Genomic DNA, 18,991 nt, shown 5'->3' with positions numbered 1-18,991 from the left:
TCCCTGGCCACAGCAGAGAGCTGGCCTGGAAGAGGGGCAACCGGGACAGAATCCGGGGCCCCGACCGGGACTAGAACCCGGTGTGCCGGCGCCGCTAGGCGGAGGATTAGCCTAGTGAGCTGCAGCGCCGGCCATCTGAGGGATCTTAAAGGACTTCTTTCTGTCCATGGTATAGGAAAATATAGGAAGTGTGACTGAGGGAAAAGTTCTCCTTGTAAGCAGGTCTAACCCCAAGAAAAAAATTGTGCCTGTGGCGTCCTCACCTCCCAAGTCATGCTCCTCCTCTGCTGTCTTTCCACTCCTCTCCCTCTCCAGCCTGGGACAGCAGATTTGTTCTTGCCTAGGGACATATTTTGCACACACACCCACCCCCAGGGGACACTTGGCAGTGACAGGAGACATTGTAGGTTTCTGCAACCGGGTGGCGTGCTCTTAGCCTCCAGTGGACCACCCAGGGATACTGCTCAACATCCTGCAGTGCACAGTATGGCCCCAGCCCCAAAATGAGTATAGTGCTGAGGCTGAGAGGCCTGCCCTACACGGTGACCTCTGCATCTCCTGTTCCCGACCTGACCCAGGAAAGGCTAAAGGAAAACCTCTGATGCTTCTGGGGGCTCTTTGCACTTTCAAAAGATGTCAGAAGTCACAAAGCCTTCATCTTGCAAACACATTGAAACTATACAATGGAAGTTCAGATCTTCTCAAGGGAGGTTAGGTTCCAGAAGTAGAGTTTAGCTAGTGTTTAAAAGACCAGACTAGGTGGTAGGCATGTGTAGACGGGAACTGATTCCCTGACAACTTTTGCAGGCTGTTGTGCAAAAACCCCAATAGTATCTAAGTGCTTTCCTGGGAAGTGAAGTTTTTGTTATTATCTGTTAAACATGACCTGTTTGATCCTTATAGTTATGATGGAATCTCTGCAGAGGTTAAATATATTTAATTTATTTGAATAATTAAAGTGTTAATTTATTTGAATTATATAATATGAAATGATAGGACCTGTTGTTGTCCAATGTAGAACATAAATTATTTTCTAAAATTAATTGCCTTCAACCCCCTCCCCCAAACAACTCTGGGTGCTGGAACGTCTTCCTAATGTTGAAGCAAAATCTTCAGCTATGTTAAGCCCCTAGCTCCAGACTTGAAATACAACTTTTGAAGTTATCTGTGTATTATACTCTTTTAAGCAAAGATTCAGAAAGAGTTACATGACTCTACAAAATGTCAAGAGTTAAAAATTTGCTCATTTTCACCTTCTTATTGGAGAAGCATCTTGGAACAGTTATTTTAAAAACTGAGGCTAGGGTGGGTATTTTATACAGTCATTAATACACTGAGATTGCCCACTCCCCATATTGGAGTGCCTGGTTTGAGTCCTGGCTACTTTACTTCTGACCTAATTTCTTGATAATGTGTACACTTGGAGGCAGAAGGTGATGGCTCAAATACCTACGTTGATGCCACCCACATGGGAGACCCAGATTAAATTCCAGGCTCCGGACTTTAGCTTGGCTCAACCCTGGCTGTTGCAGGTATTTGGGAAGTGAATGAATGGATGAGCGCTCTCTCTCTTTCTCTCTCTCTCTCTCTCTCTCCCTCTGCCTTTTCAAATAAGATGAAAATGCAAATAAGTTTAACACAGAGGCTACTTAAGAAAGCAGGGTGTGGCGGTGGATGTCCTTGAACCTCTGCGGTCTCTCTGGGAAGGCACACAGGCTGCTTCCTAGAAGAGGCATTGGTTCATCTCTTCATATCTTCAAAGTCTTGGTCCAGATATCTTGGCTTTGGCAGAGCCTAAGCTGCTCTTAAACTCTCAGTCCACATGGCTTTGAAGGAAATGTTTTCTGTCGTTGGGGGAAATGTTTCTGATCTCCTTACACTTACCTCATCAAAGTGTGTTTTCACTCTGCCTATTTGATGTCTGAGAAGTCTCATTAGGAGCTCATTTTATGAGCCCTGTTAACAGCATTTTTTTCTTGTAAGGGCAGGAAGTTACATTTTTCCCGCATGTAAACCCCTCAAGTCTCTCAAGGATCTAGACGATTGGTCTTCTAGTTTCAGAGGGTAGCCAAAACGCTTCCCTCCTTCGCTCCTCGGGGCTCCTAGGAAATCAGCTCACACCTGGCTGGGCTCTGGCCTCCTGGCATCCCCCTTATAGGCAGTGCCCTTCATGAGCTCAGATCAGTGATTCCACGTGGGGCAGTTATAATCTGTGCTTTTGGTAACTTTGAATTCTCTGCCACCTTTTAAAGGACTCTAAAAAAAGATTGCATTCTAATAGGCCCTTGGATCAACTCAGTAACTTCCTGGCAGGTCTGGCTCCTTCTTCAGGAGAAATGTTAGGGAGCCAAAGTCACTGAAGTCTTCATGAATTCCGTCTAAAATGGGAACGACGGTGCCCAGCCAGCTTCCCAGGATTTGGGATCAAAGTGTGCAGCAGTGTCATGGATTCCTTTCTCTTCTGCTTTTTTAGAACCTGGATTCTAGATCTTTCTTGTTCCCCTATGTACCTAATAGAGGCTGGGTCACTTTGAGCACCCTTGGCACATCTGTTCATTTTTTGGATATTTTCCTTAGAATCTTCCTGTGGGGTTTCCCCAACTTGAGCATGTCTATACTCCCTAGCACATTACAGCCCTTAATGTAATCCTGTAAAAGTCATTGTCATATACACACATGAGAGCACTTGAGAAAGTCAGTGGAAAAGCAAAATTAAAAACGATTTTAGTACAAAAAATTTAAAAATCCACAATATGGGGGACTTTCAAAAATTTCATGGCTATGTACATTATGAAAATGTATGCATGGCTTCAAGTTCTTTGCATCAAAATGAATTTATCTTTCCATTCCATTTCCACAAGCTTTCTAGGGTACCCTCTTCTATCCATATTTTTGTGTGTATTTCTCTCTATATTAGTCAAATCTTGGTGCTGCTGCTCAAGGGGAAAGAATAGACTTACACCAGTATAATGCCTCAGTGTTAGAAAGGAAAGGAGCTTGGCCAGTTTATCTTTCCACCTGAATCACCCAGTGTCTCACATATTTGCTTCATTTCCTGGAAGAGCATAGCATTGTCCTACACTGGCACTTTTCTCCTGAGTAAGTCAAAATTCACTCCACAGATAAAACTTGTAAATCTTAATCTGTGCTTTCTAGGCTAGGTCATGTTATGAGCAAACCAATTAACATTTTATTATTTTCAAACAACACCACCAACGACAAAAGACAAAAAACAGTTTCACGTATGCCAGATGATAATATAAGCAATTCCTGTTTTTCAAGTCTTTCCCAGATTCATTTCTGTCTCCCATTATAAAAATCTATCAAAAGTAAAATATGATGTTGCTTTTCCTTTCCCACTCTGAGCTTACGAATTTATTGGATCTTTCTGTTCCCTTAAAATTTCTATTTGTTCCAGAAAGGGAAAAAAATGTTTATAGGTCTAGGGCTCACCTTCATATTATTACTCCATCATTATTTCTATTTGTCCAACTAATACACAAACTTTTATAATATTTTGAAGGAATAAGGAGCTCATTTTAGGAGACAGTTGTTGGTCTCCATGTAATTGTACAAACCTGCTTAGTAAATATTTATTAAATGCCCCATCTGTTTTCAGAGAAGAAAATTAAACACAAATTTAGAAGTTTATCTGTAGATAATGTATTGAATTATGGAGCTAATTTGTTATGCTCCCTTTTCTCAAAGGTGTAAGTCCTGTTTCTTTGCACCAATCAAGGTGTTCAGACTTTTGATGGAAACAGTTATGACAACCAAGTATTTGCCTTTGATCAGTCATGGTTGATGTCTACACCACTATGGAGTTTCTCTCATCCATTGCCAGTAGATAAAGAAACTACTGGAACTCAAGATGTTGGCAACAACCTGAGTTTGGCTACCTGGTGAGCCTTCCTGCAGATCATCCAGTCAAAAAGGAAGTTTCTGCCGGAGAATAGAAGACTCTAGTGGAGCACCCTCCTCCTTGTGTTACAAGTTCTGCTTTGATTTTTCTTAGATTATGAGGATTTAAACAATATGAAAATTTTATACAACTGAATGAGAGGCTTAATGATGATCACTAGAAGTCCTAATGTTTCTTCAATGTTTGCTTTTCCTGGCTTAAAGTTGAGCGATGTCAAACCACTTTCTTGGTAAAATGGAAGCAGTAATGGGCACACTGAAATATGGTAGTTAGACAACTGAGCATGCTAGGTGATCCTAACATGTGTAGTACAGCCAATTGGTGGCATGGAATGATAGTCAGAGAGCAGGCATGATAGTTGGCAAATAGGGTCAAGAGGAGGTGTTTCCTGGGAGTCCCTGAGGAGTTGGAGGGACATTCTAGAACCATAATACAACAGTTGCCCATAAAAGTAGCTGTGTTGAATTTAACTTAAAAAGTAGTATTTCACCAGGGACAAAACTGATGTTAAGAAACATTTTATATATAGGTTGCTAAACTTAATTCAGTCCCTACTACTTCCCTTGGAATATATCAAATATTTCCTCCCAAATTCTGTTAGATCAGAGCCTACTGTGTGCTTCCTTTGTGATCTGATGGACGGCTTTGCAGCTGGTCCTTGTTAGAAAATATAAGGATCAAGAAAACTAAATCATCTAATGGACCAAGCTAAATTCTTGTAGATCCTAATATTTAGAATAAGTATGAGAATATTGACTTAATCCTTATGTCGATAGTCTACATACTGTCTTTAAAAAATGCAGAAGGCCCAGCTGTTCACCAAGAAGAAAAAAAGATAAAGAGAAATGAGGAAAAAGAATTTTTGCTTCAATCTACAGCCTGTGTTCATGTTGTTGATACCATTGTCTTCCTTTATTACTGTGGCCATTCATATAATTATTATAAAGTATGTTTGTTGGTAAAATTAATGTATTTCTATATTAGCAACTTCTTTTAATGATTTAATGTGTAATCCTTTGATCCTACCATCTATAAGACTCAGATTCTATGAGAACTATTTTCTTCTTTGTTTATATTTTATTTAAAGATTTACTTATTTATTCAAAAGTCAGAGTTACACAGAGAGAGAAGGAGATGCAGAGAGAGAGAGAGGTTTTCCGTCTGCTGGCCCACTCCCCAATTGGCCTCAATGGCTGGAGCTGCACCGATCTGAAGCCAGGAGAAAGGAACTTCTTCTGGGTCTCCCACATGGTTCAGGGACCCAAGGCCTTGGGCCATCTTCTGTTGCTTTTCCAGGCCACAACAGAGAGCTGGATTGGAAGTGTAGTAGCCGGGACTTGAACCGGCGCCCATATTGGATGTGGCACTGCAGGCAGAGGCTTTATCAGCTATGCCATGGCACTGGCCCCTGTTTTGTTGATGTTTTAAATCCTAGGACCTTCCTATGATGTTGTCTGAGCAAAAGTACTCTGTTAGTTAATACTAAGTATGGGCCAGCGCAGCAGCTCACTAGGCTAATCCTCCGCCTGGGGCGCCGGCACTCCAGGTTCTAGTCTTAGTTGGGGCGCCGGATTCTGTCCCGGTTGCTCCTCTTCCAGTCCAGCTCTTTGCTGTGGCCCGGGAAGGCAGTGGAGGATGGCCCAAGCACTTGAGCCCCTGTACCCACTTGAGACACCAGGAGGAAGCACCTGCCTCTTGGCTTCGGATCAGCTCAGCGCACTGGCCCCAGCACGCCAGCAGTAGCGGCCATTTGCGGAGTGAACCAACGGAAATAAGGAAGACCTTTCTCTCTGTCTCTCTCTCACTAACACTGCCTGTCAAAAAAAAAAAAAAAAAAAAGACTAAGTATGAATAAGTGATATGGTTACTTGAGATGAATCTAAGACAATTTCATATTTTTCACAATGTCCATCTTCTAAGGGCATGCAATAGGTCATCCAAAAGAACATGTTTCACAAGTTTGCTCCTAAATGCAGCTGTTTTGTACAGGACAAACAATAGCAAATGACTGGATGTTTTGCCATTTTTGTCCAAAGCATTTGAAATTTTGTTCCATTTAAGGATTAATGTAGAAAATAAAGTATGAAATTGGATGCTCAAACCTGTATTAGAGCTATTTTGGAAGCTGAGGGAAACCACAAGAGGAAATTCTCGAGTTTCTTTCCCCACTGATACTAATTGGTTTTCATTTTCCATGGTTCCTGGAGGAAGCAATTTAACATGCTAAGGAGTAACTTTCATGTCCCATAAACTCCCGTGTTTGATTTGAAACCGGGAGCTAAGACTCTAGCTCTCCTGAACATTGTCCAGGTCACTGGGAAGATTTTTTTTTTTTTTTTACCTTTTTCAGATGTCTTTTATAATGAGAAACACTCCAGTTACAACCCTTCCATTCATAGACTGAGGACTTTACTAAGCCATAGCAGCCTGTAAAAGTCACTAATGTGAAGCATAAAAAATATTATATCTGCCCATTGATGTTTCTCTATATCAGCCTTGAGGCTGGCATTTGGCCTAGTGGTTAAGACATCACTTGGGATGCCCATATTGCATTATCAGAGAGCCTGGGTTTGAGTCCTGACTCAAACTTGGTGTGCACATTTCCCATAATTGAGTGCCTTGGTTCAAGTCCAGGCTCTGCTCTCTGTTCTATCTTCCTATATCCTGGAAAAGCAACAGTGATGGATCAAGTGGTTGGGTCCCTGCCAACCATGTTTTAGACCTGGATTGAGATTCAAGCCCCTGGAATGCAGCATGGCTCAGCCCTGGCTATTGTACTGTTGTTGTAGGCATTTAAAGAGAGAACTAGTGAATGTGACACTCCAACCAGACGACTGAATCACCTTCCTAAGGCTGCCATAACAAATTATCACAAACTTAAACCAACAGAAATCTATTCTGTAAGTATTCTGGAGGCTTGAAGCCCAAAGCCATGGTACAAGCAGGCCTATCCTCCCTCTGCAGGCTCTAGGAGCAAAGAATCCTTCCTGCCTCTTCCCAGCTTTAGTGGCTCCCAACAATCCTTCATGTTATTACAGCTGTGTCACCCTGGTTTCTGCCTCTGTCTTCACATGACCCTCTTCTTGTGTGTCTCTGTGTCTTTTATTCTCTTGACATCAGTCGCTGATTGGACCCAGGGTCCATCTTAATTCCAGTGTGATCTCATCTCCATCCTTAATTAATTATGTATTCAAAGACCCTATTTCCAAAGAAGGTCAAGGTCACATTCTGAGTTTCCAGGAAGGCACGACTTTGGTGGGGAGGGGCACACTATCCAGCACACTGCACTGGGCACAGATTGTATCTAGTAACCTTCACACACACATACCTTTTGTCTCCACAGAAACCTTGGAGTTGCTTAGCTATATCAAAGAGAAGATAGATTTATTGCGAGAGAGAGAGACCAGAGCAAGAAGGGAGGAGGAAGAAGAAGGAAAGGAAAGGAGGAAGGGAAGAGGAGGGGGAGGCAGAGAAGTATGTTCTAGAAGGAAAGAGGAGGCAGAGCTAAAGTTTATCTTTTACCAGTTTTCTGCTCTCAGTCAGGCACATCATGATGCTCCCTGATTCTGTGTGCTACGGGACATGTCCTGTACAACTGTCCTAGCATGCTGCTAAGACCCCCCACAGTGTGGAGTTAGCCTAAGAATGTAAATCAGCAAGACAGGAGCGTCAAGAGTGTGTGGTTGTTGGGTTGGAGCCCTAGTGCTCATACTCTCAAGTGACTTGTTCTGAGATTTGGCATCCAGCGTGTCCTTTTAAAGTTAGTCACTTTGTGGTTTGCTTTCCAACTGTTGAAGTTATTTATCTCTCATTGATCAAGCCAAAAGAAGTTATTTTCCAGTAGTATCCAAGTAATGTGAATATTTAACTGTTTTTATATCATCAAAGACAAACTTGTCTCTGAACTAGTACTTCGAAAAGAAAATCCCACTGCAAAAACGTAACTGAAGATTCAAACACAAGTAAAAATGTGGACTTTGAAGCTTGCTGTATTCTTTGGCTAAGTATAAGGAGTTGGGTTATAACACATACTAGAGGAAAAGAGAATGAAGGCACTGAACAGTTATATTTTAGTGGAGAGAGAAAATGGACAGATTTTTCTTTAAGTAAACTTAAACACTGAGAGAATCTTTGCCAGATTATTTGCCATTACTTAATAAAAATATGACATCAGATCAAATAGGTAGGACTAATCCTCAACAATTTTGGGGATCAAGCCACACTTTCCCTACAACCAATATTCAGTAATTAGGTTAAGGGCAGTGACGGATGTGAGCAAACATGAATTTCATGATTATTGCTCATGTCTGAGCTGAACTGCGATGGTGGCTTTGACTTGGTGGCACTTCTACAAACTTTTTCATGATGTTGAGTTGGAGGTGGAATATCCATCCAAATGGACTCCATTTGGCAGAGAATTGTCATCAATGCTGATCAATATTGTTACCTATCCTTGCCATCCCACCCTCTCCTTCAAAGAAAACCACATCAATGCTGTTTACTATAAACAGACTTGAAAAGCACATCATGCACTAAACATAAAGAAATGTAACTACTACATTCCCAGAGGAACTCATTGCATGATCATCTCAATGGCAACAATGCCACATGGTTTTGGCAAATTTAGATTTTACTGTTTGAACAAAATGATCATGCAGGGGTGGGCATTTGGTTAGCGGTGAAGACTCTGCTTAAGATGCCTGCATCCCACTTCCTTGTGCCTGGACTTTTTACTCCTAGCTCCAGCTCCCAATTCAAGCTTCCTCCTAATGTGGACCCTTGAAGGCACTGGTAATGACTCAAGTAATACAGAACAGAAACACCAGGCACTGGAGGTTACGAAAATTTCTACATGATGCTGATAAAATGGCAACACATGTCATGGAGTAGAAATCATTTGGTAAAAATATCATTTGCTATCATGAAGTTGAGTGAGAAGGTTTCAAGGCAGAATATTGCTGTTGTAAACTGCCTGCAGCTAGCTGCCTCTAATGAGATATTACAAAAGATTTGAAAATAATGGACTGATGCATAGAGTTATTGAGGATTTAGAGATCAAAAAATACTTAAAAGATTGGAACTGGGAACAATTGCCAAGCCAATGGTGCAGCCATCAGAACACAAACCCATAGAAAAGACCAAATCTGGAACACTATGAGTAAGGCACTCCCACCCAGCTAACGTAAGAGGAGAGATTTACAGGATCTTGGGGCCAGCACCATGGCACACTGGGTTAATCCTCTGCCTGCGGCGCCGGCATCCCATATGGGCACTGGTTCTAGTCCCAGTTGCTCCTCTTCCGGTCCAGCTCTCTGTTATGGCCTGGGATAGCAGTGGAGGACGGCCCAAGCCCTTCAGCCCCTGCACCCACATGGGAGACTAGGAAGAGCACCTGGCTCCTGGCTTCGAATCGGCGCAGCTTTGGCCATTGCAGCCATTTGGGGAGTGAACCAGCAGATGGAAGACCTTTCTCTCTATCTGTCTCTCTCACTGTCTGTAACTTTGTCAAATAAATAAATAAAATATTTTTTAAAAAAGAGGAGAGATATGCAGGATCTATTTTAGATTATGGTTAACTATTTGCATCAAATTAAGATATACAGATGACCATGGATGTTACCTTAGCCTTTAAAATTACTAATGGTTTCAAACCACCTCAACTCCACTTAATGAGGGATCGGTCTGATTTAACTTTGTAAAGGCAATTCCTTTGAGAGCAGCTCCCAGGAAACATCAAAGGCAGCTAGTCCTGTCCCTGAAGGGACAGATGGGGCACCTGAGGCTCGCAGGCTGGCCGGAACACTGGACCAGCATGGAGGGAAGTCACGGGTGTGCAGGCGGCACTTGCTGCTGCCCAGTCTTGCCAGAGGGAGGGCTGGGTGTGAGTTAGAAGGGGAGCTCTGAGTGGCGCTCCATGCTCTTCATTCAGAAAGGAAAGGGATGACTCCACGTTGCTTGTTAGAGTTCAGATTAACATCTTTCCGGATAAATATATTTCCGGATAAATGTATTTTTAACAGAATATTTTTATTATTTTTAAAAGTTATAGAAATCACTATTCCCATCAGTAGCAATACAAGGTTATACATGTTAACCAGATTTTCTAAGGCCTTTTTTGAATACGTTTAGTAATTCACTATTTTGTGCAAACCTCCTGTAAATAACTACCGCACAGAGCTCTGGGGAATGCGCTGGGGCCCCTCCCTCTGCGCTGAAGTCATGTCGTTTCAAGTATTTTCTCCCAATGCATGCTTTGAAATTTATCTTAATATTTGATGAGTTTTGTTGAACATTAGAACTTTAAGATTAATGTAGGAAAATTAATCTATAACTTGTATGTTTTGTGCTATTGGTTATTCTTTAAGAAAATTTTAAAATATTTCCCCAATTTTTATTTAATGTTTTAAATATTTTTATCTATTCACTTTTTTAACTGCCTAGAATTTATTTTTCTGCATAATAAGAAAAAGTGTTTTAGTCAAATATTGCCATAGTAATAATTTCTTTTAAAAAACCCACAAAACTAATGAACTTCAGCAAAATAATAATTTACAGTTTGTGCATCTAGTGTTTGTGTAGAGTTTGACCAATCTTAGCTGTGTTCTGCTGGGTTCAGACCCAGTCTGTGAGTTTGGGTCAAGTTTGTTTCATATATCTGTCATCCTTTTGGGACCAGCAGGAAGATGGCAAGAGTGAAAGAGAGCAAGCCCAGCCTCAATAGGATATTACAAGTTTCTCACCATGTGACATCTGCTAACATTCAAAGGGCCAAAGCAAGATACAGGGCCAAGTTCATTATCAGTAGAACAGGGAAATACACTGTGCCTCTACAGGGAAAAGCCACAAAGCCCCACAATGGAAGTGGATGCAGTGAGAGGTGAAAAATTGGAGCAGTCATGGAAGTTACCACAGGCTATCCTCTTGGTTTCAGGTACATTTCACATGAAGTTGACTCAGCTTCTTCCTGATACACCCCAAAAGACTCATCCATTCAAGGTACCAGTCTCTCAATCCAGAGCCTTATCATTTATGCCCATCTAGATACAACTCCAAATTAAAAAGACAAGAAATCTGCCTCCTGTACACCCAACACACTTCCATACACTGTCCCATTGTTGTGGTGTGGCTGGGTCCATGTTCTTATCTCCAATGCAAAAAAGCAATTCCAGGATGAGGTGTAGGTAAAGGCCAGCAGAGAAGCAAGATTTATTTCCATGCAAAATGAAGCTACAGACTCAGCAAGGATCTGGGACATGTTCAAGAGAGCTGTACTCCTGAGGTTTTGGTCCATCCCTTTATAAAAACTGGAAGCACAGGGGTGGTGTCTTGAGCAGGGTGTGATTGAATATTCATAAGCGGTAGGGTTTGCATTGAGGCTTGGGTACTACACATTTTCTTGCCCTCTTGAAATTTCAGAATTGTTGTGATGGAAGTAGGTGTGTCAGCAATTGTTATTTTATTATGATGACATTATAATAGCTAAAGGTCATTGCAGGGATACACCAAACAGCCATGTTGGCTGTTTACACCCAGCACTGGTTGTTAGCCAGATAACTACAGAAACTGAGGTTTTTCCCTCCAGAGAAGTTGGTTGGGGGAAGGAGGGGTGGCAGCAGGCAGTGTAGATGGGGCTGCCGCACTGCAGAGGCTGCTGGGAAGGGCTCGTGACCTCAGCTCCTCCTTGTAGCTATGTCCCTACCGACATGCAATTTACAAAGTGGAAAGGACAAACGCCACAGTGATAGCAGTTCTGAATCCCACTGAGCAGTGCTGCCAGGTTCCTTGTCATTGGGACCAAGGAATATCCTTGGTTAGATTACTGTGTGAATCCTTGGGGATGACTCTCCAGTCCATTTTTGTTTTCCTGTGGTCCTTGACTCTGCCATTTCCTGTGTCCTTTTCCCTGGTATTTTCTTTGATAATTTCTGAAAGGGGCATTGGGATTATTTCATTCTCACCAACTCAAGCAGCTTTGTCAGCCAACTTCCTAACTTTGGAATGTTGTGATCTTTGTGTGTTTTGTATATTTCACGTACACTCAGTCTCTTTATATCCAAGTTGATGACATTTTTGCAAAAGAAACTCTCATGAATTTTTGTTTTGGTCTAGTGAATCTTTGTGTTCAAAGCTATACCCACAATTCTTTTCGAGACTTGCTCCTCTTTCTAGACAGAATTATGAAGAATTTGTGCATCTAAAGCTTCTATGAAACATACCCTTAATCTTGCTAGGAAGTCTTTTGGCAGAAAAGAATTTTGTTCAGAAGTCTTAGTGGAGGGTCTAACAGTCAGAATCTAAACATGGCTTTTATCTTCAATGCTACATTTGAAAAATAGACAGTAATAAATCCTGTTAAAGATGTGGATAATTATGGTGGCTTGTAATTGGCACAACCACTTGGAGGATACTTAGCATTGTCCAGTGAGAATGAAATCCAACAGGCTTCCCTCTATGTTGGGTTAAAAACACCCATACCAAGCAAACTTTTCTGTCCTGTGTTAGACAAACCTAAAACCAGGCAGACTTTTTAAAATCTCTGTGAGTAATACTTGTCTACTAGCTTCTGGAAATATTTGCACCTGAAAGATTGATTGTGAAGCTACAAAGATAACAACATTTCAAGACTAACAGCTTGCACATCAAGGTTTGCTTCAAAAGTTTTGCCTGACTGTGGCCACCAATACAAAGCTGTTATGTCATAAACTCTGCTCAGTACAAACCAGTGCCCTGGGAGCTGGTGTTGTGGCATGGTGGGGTAAGTCAGGGTGTACAATGCTCGCATCCCATGTGGGAGTGCCAGTTGGAGTCCCGGCTGCTGCACCTGGGAGAGCAGAGGAAAATGACCCAGGTACTTTGGCTCCTGACACCCATGTGGGAGACCCAAATGGAGTTCCAGGGTCCTGACTTTGGCCTGGACTAGCCTGGCCATCCTGGCCATTTGGGGAGCAAACCAATGGGATGGAAAATTGTCTCTCCCCCTCTCTCTGTCACTCTGCCTTTAAAATAAATAAATATTTAAAAAAACACACACAGAGACACACACACACAAATCAGTGCCCTGCCATGCAGCATCTCCTTAAAATCATTTAGCCCAGCTCCTAAAGCTATATATAGTGCAATCTTCTAAATTCTCTGTTTAAGGTCCTGTTAAGACCTACCATGTAAATATTTTTCCTTACTGCAGTGCACATAATAAACTTAGCTGTATCTTTACTTTTCTGGGGGCTTGGGAGAAGAATTGATGCTATAAAGTTAAGGACTTACATCTTATATGATCTAAGAATTCTGTCTTGATATTTTGATTCATTAAAAATATGAGACAATTATGGAAAAGTGTTAAAACCTAACAAAACAAGGGGTAGGTAATAGCAATAAAACTGGTCACTAAGTTATGATTTCTATGAGTTATACACTGTTCCCAGAACTTTACATATTTTATTTGCAAAACTGTTTGTTAAATCTTTTCCCTTTACTTTTCCTCATAGTTAGAAACTTCACAATTTTAAAAATTAAAAGCAAGGGAATATGTTAATATATTAACTCTAAATGATGAAGTTATGAATGTTTATTATATTTATTTGTAATTATATGGCTAAAAGCTCTCATTTTTTTGTTCTACTTAATACTATTGGTTGAACTCTGTAATTAACACACAATTATTCTTAGGTGTTTAAATGTAACCGAAAAGTGAACTCTGTTAAATATCAGAGTAGGAATTAGAGAGGGAGGAGAAGTACAGTTTGGGACATGCTCAAGCTGACTTGCCCCAAATGGTAGAGTTGGAAATGTGCCAGAGGATTCCAATTCAATCCCACCAAGGTGGCATGTACCAATGCCATCTCACTAGTCAAAGTGATCAATTTCAGTTCTCAATTGATCATAATGATAGGTCTAACAGTCAAAGGGATCACATAAACAAGATTAGTGATGCTAATACTATCTGATAGAATTAAGAAGGAGAGAACGATCCAACATGGGAAGTGGGATACACAGCAGACTCATAGAATGGCAGATGTCCTAAACAGCAGTCTGGCCTCAGAATCAGCCCTTAAGGCATTAGGATCTGGCTGAAGAGCCCATGAGAGTATTTTAGGCATGGAAAGCCAAGACACTGTGGCAAAAAAAAAAAAAAAAAACAAAAAAAAAAAAAACAAAAAAAAACAAACCTAAATGAAAGATCTCTGCGAGTGAGATCCCAGTAGAAAGAATGGGGCCATCAAAGAAGGAGGTACCTTTCTCTGAAGGGAGGAGAGAACTTCCACTTTCACTATGACCTTGTCTAAATAAGATCAATGTCCGTGAACTCAAAAGGCTTCCATAGCCTTGGCAACTCATGACAAGAGCCTAGGGAGATCCCTGATGCCATAAACAAGAGTGTCAAATTGTTTAAGTCAACAACAGGAGTCACTGTGCACTGACTCCTCATGTAGGATCTCTGTCCTTAATGTGTTGTTCAATGTGAATTAATGCTATAACTAGTACTCAAACAGTATTTTACACTGTATGTTCTGTGTGGGTGCAAACTGATGAAATCTTTACTTAATATATACTAAACTGATCTTCTGTATATAAAGAGAATTGAAAGTGAATCGATGTGAATGGAATGGGAGAGGGAGCGGGATTTGGGAGGGTTGTGGGTGGAAGGGAAGTTACAGTGGGGAAAAAGCCATTGTAATCCATAAGCTGTACTTTGGAAATTTATATTTATTAAATAAAAGTTTAAAAAAGGTGAAAAAACTTTCATTAGAAACATGTTTTAAAAATTAATTGTTTTGATTAATAGTAATTATTAATATCTTAAATAAATAATTATAATAAATAACAAATATTAATAAATGGATAAATATTATTAATAATTCTAATAATTATTAATCTAAGGCTTTAAAATACAATCATTGCATTAAAAGTGGTTGTTGGCCGGCGCCGCAGCTCACTAGGCTAATCCTCCGCCTGGCGGTGCCGGCACACCGGGTTCTAGTCCCGGTCTGGGTGCCGGATTCTGTCCCGGTTGCCCCTCTTTCAGGGCAGCTCTCTGCTGTGGCCAGGGAGTACAGTGGAGGATGGCCCAAGTACTTGGGCCCTGCACCTCATGGGAGACCAGAATAAGTACCTGGCTCCTGCCTTTGGATCAGCACAATGCGCCGGCCATGGCGGCCATTGGAGGGTGAACCAATGGCAAAGGAAGACCTTTCTCTCTGTCTCTCTCTCTCACTGTCCACTCTGCCTGTCAAAAAAAATACATATAAAAAAAAGTGGTTGTTGATCTTCACACAAATATGTAAATATTGTTCTTTTTCTTACCAGCATTCCATTAAAATGTTCAGTGTCATTTTGTAAAGAAGCAGAACGGGAGGCAAGCATTTAGCACAGTGTTAAGTCACTGCTTGGGAGGCCCATACCCTATAACCAGAGTTCCTGGTTAAGACTCTGCTTCTGATTCAGCAGCAGGTGATGGCTCAAGTTCTTGAGCCACCCTGTGGAATACCTGGGTCGAGTTCTCCTGGCTTCAGACTTGCCCAGACCTGGTGGTTGCCAGATTTTGGGAAGTGAACTCAAATGAGAGCTCTGCCATCCTGTGTGTGTGTATGTGTGTGTGTATGTGTGTGTGTGTGTGTTTGCTTTTCAAATAAAATGAAAATAAAGGAGCTGGGATTGAGGTGCAGTGGGCTAAGCTGCTGCTTGTAATACTGTTCTTTTGTAACAGCACTGGTTAGAGTCCTGACTGCTCTCCTTCCCATCCAGCTCCCTGATAATGAACCTAAGAAAGCAGCTGGGTCCTTGGGTCCCTGGAATGCATGTGGGAGACCTAAATTAAGTTCCAGGCTCCTGGCTTCAGCTTGGCCCAGCACGAGCCTTTTTGGCCATTTGGGGCGTGAACCAGCAGATGGAAGATCTTTCTCTCTCTGTTTCTCCCTCTCTTTCTCTAACTCCCTTTCAAATAAATACAGTAGACCTTTAACAAAATAAAATGAAAAAAATAAATGTTCTAAAAAAGAATCAGACTGGTAGGGCTGGTATTGTGGCTTAATGCATGTGATGCCAACATCCCATGTGGGCACTGATTCACTCCCTGGCTGCTCCACTTTTGATTCAGCTCCCTGCTAATGCACCTGGGAAAGCAGAAGATGGCTCAGGTCCCTGGAATCCTACACTCACATGGGATGAAGCTGCTGGCTCTTGGATTCCATCTTTCCCAGCCCCAGCCATTGTGGCCATCTGAGGAGTGAATCAGCGGATGAAGACTTCTCTATCTCTCTGGGTCACTTTCTGTAACTCTGCCATTCAAATAAATGAGATAAATCTTTAAAGAGAGAGAGAGAGAGGGGAAGAGAGAGAGAGAGAGAGAGAGAGAGAGAGAGAATCAGATTGGTTATCCAAAGAAATTATGGAGTATAGTGCCCCTCAGAAGAAACACAAGAAATTGCATCAAAGCTACACCAGCCCCTGCCCTGGGCCATCCAGGATTATTTAAGCATCTCCATTTCTATCTTCCTCTTGTCCAGTTAACCTCTAGGTACGTTTACAAGTGGAAGTAGAGAGGGCCTAAACTTCCCGTGCCACCTTTGAGGGAAGGATGGATCCGAAGAGAACAGAAATCACTGGGGTCACGCTGGGTGGGCTGTGGCAAAGAAAGGAATGCGTCCGGGTGGACCTTCCTTTGAACAGAGCTTTCTGTGGCCTTTCCATCTGGAACGGCTTCACCAATCTCAGGCTCAGATCTCAACTGTGTTTATTATGAGATGGAAACGGCCAACATCAAATCGTTCGTAAACTTCAGATGAGTTATAACGCAACAACCAGGTCTCTGAGTAGAGCGTGAAGCACCTCAGAGCAATTGTTTGCGTTGGCTTTGGAGGTAGCTTGGATCCGCTAAAGGAGGATCCTCCAAGTGGACTGTTATGACACAAAATTGACCAGTTGTTCGATGGAGTGGCTGAACTAAGCCTTCTGTTTTGATATCATTTAAATAGATCTCAACCCACTTCCCAGCTTTGTACCATCCCTCCTGGAAGAACTTAGCTAAGAGGCCAAACGTACACATGGATTTAGGCATGGATGCAACGCCTGAAAACTTAAAGCAATACCATGATCCTAAATAAGTAAGGATCTTTCTCTCTCTCTCTCTCTCTCCCTCTCTCTCTCTCTCCATTTGAGAAGCAGAGAGACACACAGAGAGCTCCCATCTGCTGGCTTAGTCCTCAAGTGTTTGCAACTGACAAGGCTGGACCAGATCAAAGACAGTAGCCAGGAACTCAATCCAGGACTCGCACATGGGTGGCAAGGATCCAGCTACTTATAACCTGCTGCCTCCTAGGGTTTGTATTGGCAGGAAAGCTGTAGCCAGGAACTCCAATATGGGATGCAGGTGTCCTAACTAGTATCTTAATTGCTAGGCCAAACACCCACCTCAAGGATTTTCTTTTAAAAAATGAAAATGAAAAATAGGTGTTTGACAAGGGGTTTGAAGTCCATATTTGCAAAGACAATATCAGGTTTGATTAAACCTAAGTCTGAAGTATTTAATAGCAATGAAAATAAAAATGCTAGTGGTAATACAAGAGAGCATTTATTCAATGGTACTGTGCCCTATATTCTTCCAAACATTTTACAAACACAAACTCATCCTTACAATAGCAATCCTATGAAATAGGTAATCACTGCTGTCGCTTCATAGCTGGGGATACTGAATAGTTTAGAGAAATTAAGTAGCTTTCCCAGCATCACAGTTTCTGCAGGGGAGCTTCTTGGAGTCTGTAGTTCAACTCTCATCTTCACAGGAGGGGACCGGCGGTCCTAGCAGGTGGCATGGCTAACATGAGGAAGCCCACCTCGTATCAGGGGAATCATACCTTTCTTTCTGTTTGGTGAGAGACACTTATACAGATAGGCTTCCATGCCACTGAAGTCCACACTGGGTCCATACCTTTGCCTCCCAGTGAGATAATTTAGGATCAGAGAAGCCAAATAACTTGCTCATGGTCAGGCTTTCAGAAATAGCAGGGCTGAGATTCAAGAGCTCAAGTCTCGAGATTCTTAACCTGACCTTCGTGGCTATGAATTCGACTTTCTCCACGCATTTTTTCCCTCTGAATGATTTTAATTTGCTTTATTTTCCATATTTTAAAATTTCCAATAGAAATAGGTTCATCTTCTCATTCAGCCTCTAGAATGAGTCCTTTCTGGACAAATTGCCATTCCAATTCAATTTCATTGATTATTTTACCATGAGAAATTCATTAAAACAAACCTCAACTTTAATGAGGGTTGGAGATTTCTAATCCATTTGCGGGCTGTCTTGCTTTCCTGTGTGGCTCTTCAAAACATTCATTAGTTGCCTTTCCACAGTTCATGGCATGAATGGCATACAGAGCCCTGTGATGCAAATCCTTTGACCTTTCCTCTGGGTGTGTGAGAACATAGGCAGTGACTCCTTTTAGTCCTTCTTTCTTGCAGAACAGAACTTGGCTTGAAAAGGTAGCTGGAACAAGTGCGGTGGTTGTTTTTTTTAACTAAGGAATTTATACGGTCCTAATTAATATTAAACAGCAGGAAATAGACACCAGAACTACTTAAAACTCTCTTCATCTTATCCCCTCTCCTCTACAATTTATTCTAAAATTGCCACAGAAAAGAGCTAACTTTTCTGCAATCAATATTTGGGCACATAGTGGGCATGTCTTATCCAAATTGTGTATTTGGGAACACTGATCAACTAAACTAGACAGGAAATTAAATAGTGAGGATGTTTGATAAGGAGAATGGGCTTCCTCAAGGCCAATCAAATATCAAAAGAATCTACCCCTGCATTGCTTCAATTACACAGAAGCTGAGGAATTGTGTATAAGGTGGTCATACAAGTATCTCTGGAATATTCAAATCCAAATCTGTACTGTTTCCAATAGTGTCTTTATCATTCTACATTCCCATCAACAGTGTGCCAGGTTTCTAATTACTCCATATCTTCACCAGCACTTGTGTAATTTTTTTTGATAATCTCATTCAACAGTGTGAACTGGTATCTCACTGTGATTTTGTTTTGCATTTCCTGGATGACTAGACAATGAGCAT

Source organism: Oryctolagus cuniculus, chromosome 12 (genome assembly GCF_964237555.1).
Source record: "Oryctolagus cuniculus chromosome 12, mOryCun1.1, whole genome shotgun sequence".
Classification (NCBI taxonomy): Eukaryota; Metazoa; Chordata; class Mammalia; order Lagomorpha; family Leporidae; genus Oryctolagus; species Oryctolagus cuniculus.
This window is presented reverse-complemented; position numbering follows the sequence as displayed.